The 5,397-nt window shown below is 31.3% G+C and overlaps 1 pseudogene; it reads right to left on the reverse strand.

Moving 5' to 3' along the window:
* Positions 1–1,150: 1,150 nt before the first annotated feature.
* LOC129249830 (cytochrome c oxidase subunit 2-like) lies at positions 1,151–3,153 on the reverse strand (annotated as a pseudogene).
* Positions 3,154–5,397: the final 2,244 nt, after the last annotated feature.

Here is a 5,397-nt window from a genome sequence, read left to right on the forward strand (position 1 = left end):
TTGGAGATAATCTTCTGTGAAAAAAAGCTCAAAAGAATGATACGAAAAATAAAACTTCTGATAAAATAAATAAAATTATTCCTCATCGTAGACCTAATGTTACAGGTAGTTGCTTCACGACATCTCGACATCATTGATAGACAGTTAAAATAGTAATAATATTACCTAATAGGAATAATGAAATATCATATTGATGGAATCATTTAACTAAACCTGAAACTGATGTTATTGCTCCAATAGCTCTTGTTAAAGGTCATGGGCTATAATCTATAATACTAAATGAAATGGATGATTAGCATGTGTTGACATTAATTAAATTAATTTACTTCTCTAGAGTATAAAGTACTTAATACTGCAAATCCATAGGATTGAATAATTGCTACTGCTGATTCAATACATACTATAAATGGTATTAAAATTCTTGGTGTTCCTTGGGGAACTAAATGTGCAAATATATGTTGTGTATGATTAATTCAACCATAAATTATAAAACATAATCATAAAGGTAAAGGTAAAGTTAAAGTTAATGTTAGGTGACTTGTACTTGTAAAAATATAAGGGAATAGTCCTATAAAATTATTAAATAAGATTAGTGAAAATAAAGAAACGAAGATAAAAGTTGATCCTGAATGTCCTGTAGATCCTAATAAAGTTTTAAATTCTTTGTGTAAAGTTAATAAAATTGAATTTCAGAAAATGTGATATCGTGAAGGTAGTAATCAATATGTTGAAGGGATCATTATTAATCCTAAAAAGGTTTTTATTCAATTAAGAGATAAATTAAAAATACTTGAGGTAGGGTCAAAAACTGAGAATAAATTTGTTATCATTTTCAATTAAAAGGTTGAATGGAAGATTTTTTAGTTGCATCAGATTTAAGGGATTGAGGAATTACAGAGTAGTAATTTGTTATTCTAAAAAGTATAAATGTGATAGAAAAAATAATAAATAAACTTAATCAACCAATTGGAGCTATTTGTGGAATTAAAAAATATTAATAAGTTTAATAATTTTAGTTTGACAAACTAATGTTATAAATTTAACTAATTCTTTATTATTAAATATTATTTATAAATCAATCAATAGTAAATTAGCACTTACTTCTATGAGTGGTTTAAGAGACCAATACTTGCTTTCAGTCATCTAATGATGAATTAATTTACTCTATTTGTAATTCATTTAATAAAATGGTTAACAGGAATGCTTTCAATAACAATAGGTATAAAACTATGATTAGCACCACAAATTTCAGAACATTGACCATAGAATAATCCTGGTCGATTTATTAAAAAATTAATTTGATTTATTCGTCCAGGAGTTCCGTCTACCTTTACTCCAAGAGCGGGTACTGTTCATGAATGAATTACATCTGCAGCTGTTACTAAAATACGAATTTGTGAATTTATTGAAAAAAAAACACGATTATCAACATCTAATATTCGGAATCTATCTGCTGTTAATTCATTTGTTGGAATTATATATGAATCAAATTCTACATTTATAAAATGAATGAATATTCATATCTTCAGTATCATTGGTGTCCAATAGCTTTTAGAGTTACTGAAGTTAATTTCGTCAATTAAATACAGGGTGGCTGATGAATTTTGCTACATTAAGAAACTCAAATAACTTTTTTTTTAGTGTATGGAATTCATTTTTTTTTTTTTCAAGTTGAAGGTCATTAAATTTTATTAAATGTAGCTTAACTAGTTTTAAAAATAATTGAATTTAAATGCCCCCCATGCTCGTTGACACAAGTGCGGCATCTTAGTAAAAAGTTGTTCATTGCTGCTTTGAGAGTTGCGACAGGAATAGCCGCAATTGTTGCCCGAATGGATTGTTCTAGTTCATCCAAATTTGTTGGCTTTGTTTTATAAACTACTTGTTTACATAAACCCCACAAGAAAAAGTCAGGTGCAGTAAGGTCAGGCGACCTGGGGGGCCAACGAAATTCGGAGTTTCTTGAAATCAGTTTATTGGGAAATTTTCGTCGCAACTCTGTCATAACAGTCTGGGCTATGTGAGACGTTGCCCCATCTTGTTGAAACCACACAGAGTTGAAAGGAATTCTCTTTCGGCGTAGTTCTGGATAGAAAAATTCTTTCAGCATTTTCAAATAACGGTCTCCAGTAACCGTAACGGTGTGACCATTTTCTTCAAAAAAATAAGGCCCGACAATACAGCGTGAAGAAACCGCACACCACACTGTCACGCGAAGAGGATGCAATTCCGTCTAGTGGAGTATCTGTGGGTTAGAAGTACTCCATATTCGACAATTTTGTTTGTTCACATTGCCGTTTAAATCGAAATGGGCCTCATCAGACATGAAAAGGCAGTTTAATATGTTTTGGTCTTCTTCCACCATTTGCAGGATCTTCTGGCGAAATTCCAAGCGAATCGGCAAGTCTGCTGCATTCAGTTTGTTAACCATTTGAATTTTGTAGGGAAATAAGTCTAAATCTTTGTGCATTATTATTTGCAAAGACTGTCGACTGACACCAAGTTGAGCAGATAAGCTTCTTGTTGAAACCCTTGGATTGCTTTGTATAGCTGCAGCTACAGCAGCGATCGTTTCCTCCGTCCGAACTGGTGGGTTTCGATGATAAGGCCTTCTTGCGACTGTTCCTTGCTCAGCAAAATTATTCACCAGTCTCATTATGGTCCATCTGCTCGGGGGATCGCCGCCAAACATCCGCCTGTACTCTCTCTGTACCAAAACTACGGACTCCAGTGCGTGATAGCGGCGGACTATCCAAATTCTTGTTTGCGTGTCCCAGTTATCCATTTTAATAAATTTTAAAGATCAATCTGCAAATTAAAACAAAAATGGAACAGATAACTTAAAAAGAAAAAAAGTTATTCAATTGTTTTTTGGTAGCGGCTTTCATCAGCCACCCTGTATAAAAGTCGTAAAGAAGGAAGAGCAATAAATAATAGAATAATAGCTGGTAGAATTGTTCAAATTACTTCAATAGTTTGTCCATGTAGTAGATTTCGGTTTGTGTATGAATTAAAAAATAATATAAATATTAAATAACCTACTAAAGTTGTGATTATTACTTAAATTATAGGAGTATGATCGTGAAAAAATGATAATTGTTCTATTAGGGGAGAGGCACTGTCTTAAAGGCCAAGGGCTGCTCATGTTGTCATTATATAAATAATTAATTAAGTTATCTCGTCATTTAGTAATTCTAATAAAAGTGAAATACTTTATATATGGAGCTTAAATCCATTGCACTAATCTGCCATATTAGAAATTAGTTAAAAGTGGCAATTCAGATTAATTATGTTCAGCGGGAGGGGTATTTTGAAGTCATTCAATTGATGAACTTAGTTGTATAGGGGAGATAACTTGTCGTTGGGAAATTATACTTTCTCAAATAATAAATAAGAAAAATAAAATTCCTAATAATGAAATAGAAGATCCAATAGTTGAGATAATATAATATTTCATGTTGTATATGCATCTGGATAATCTGAGTATCGTCGAGGTATACCTACTAGTCCTAAGAAATGTTGGGGGAAGAATGTTAGATTTACTCCAATAAATATAATAATAAATTGACTTTTTAATTATCTAGGGTTTATATTTAATCCAGTAAGTAAACGGTATCAGTGGATAAATCCAGCTATAATTGCGAATACTGCTCCTATAGATAATACATAATGGAAGTGTGCTACTACATAATAAGTATCATATAAAATAATATCTACAGATGAATTAGCAAGTATTAGTCCGGTTAATCCTCCTACTGTAAATAAGAAAACAAATCCTAGAGCTCATAATATTGCTGGTGAATAATTTAATGGAGTTCCATGGAGTGTAGCTAATCAACTAAAAATTTTAATTCCTGTTGGTACTGCAATAATTATAGTAGCTGATGTAAAATATGTTCGTGTATCTACGTCTATTCCAACAGTAAATATGTGATTAGCTCATACAATTGCTATTATTACATAAATTATTCCTAAAGAACCAAATGTTTCCTTTTTACATGATTCTTGACTAATAATATGAGAAATTATCCCAAATCCAGATAAAATTAGAATATACTCTTGGTGACCAAAAAATCAAAATAAATGTTGATATAAAATTGGATCTCCTCCTCCAGCAGGGTCAAAAAAGGATGTATTTAAGTTTCGGTCTGTTAATAATATTGTAATTGCACCAGCTAGTACTGGTAAAGATAAAAGTATGGTATTCGATCAAATGTTATACCAGTGGATCGTATATTAATTACTGTTGTAATAAAATTTACTGCTTCTAGGATTGATGAAATTCCAGCTAAATGTAAGGAAAAAATAGCTAAATCTACTGAAGCTCCTCCATGAGCAATTAAAGATGATAATGGAGGGTAAACAGTTCTTCCTGTACCAGCTCCGTTTTCTACTGTACTACCAGAGAATGTTAATGCAATGAGAAGGAGCAAATGTTAAATGAGCTTTTTTCGAGTTCTAATTTATAGATTCATAATAAGGTCATTTCAAATTCAACTATCTTCACGAGTGGGGAATTGCAGATATTTACCACGCGAGTGACGCGATTGGAGGGTTTCTATATTTACTTACCACGCTAGGACAAGAATTCAGATATTTTCTGCGTTTACCAAACTACTGAGGAAGTTCATAAGACTTTTCGGCACACTACTAAGGAAATCGACTTACTTCATGCCCACAGCGAAGCGAATAAATTTGCGATTAAGAAGGCCGCGCGGCAGTTAATTTGTGGTGCAGAAGCTAAAGTCGGCGGAATTATTCGTTTTGTTTTTTGGCACGTATATAATTCAGGTTCAAGTCCTGAAGTCATATTTTTTTTCTTGCACATTTTTTTTTTTACAATTCAAACCAGGAAAGTTTGGTAAAATTTTTGAGTTTATTTTAATTAAAATTTCTTTAAAATTATGTTTTTTTTGTATTTTATAAATGGAAATTTCTTTTCGGTATAAAATAGTTCATACTGGATATGACCTGACTTTTATATAAATCAATCAAAACAGAAAATATGTACATATGTCTATAATCTATTTTATCAAATCCAAATTATATTGATGAGAAAATATCATTCTAATATCCGTCCAGAAAGCCAAACGCGCATACACAGATACATATGCATATAATTACGCATATAAACTTTCAACTAACGCAGAATATGTACATATAAAACTGCGAATCGAATAAATGAGTGATTTAGAAAAGATCATTAATAATTGTAGATTAGCGCAATCGTGAAAGACGTGTCGTATATGCAGTACGTAGTCTCATATTTGACTCAGGTTCAAATTCTGTGCACAGTTTTTTATTCGATATTTTTATTTCATTTTTTATATTTGGTTTAATTGAAATTGATTTAAAATAGTGTATTCAGGTTTTTCTAATACCAGTTATTTAGAAATT

The sequence above is a fragment of the Anastrepha obliqua genome, chromosome 6, assembly GCF_027943255.1.
Source record: "Anastrepha obliqua isolate idAnaObli1 chromosome 6, idAnaObli1_1.0, whole genome shotgun sequence".
Taxonomy (NCBI): Eukaryota; Metazoa; Arthropoda; class Insecta; order Diptera; family Tephritidae; genus Anastrepha; species Anastrepha obliqua.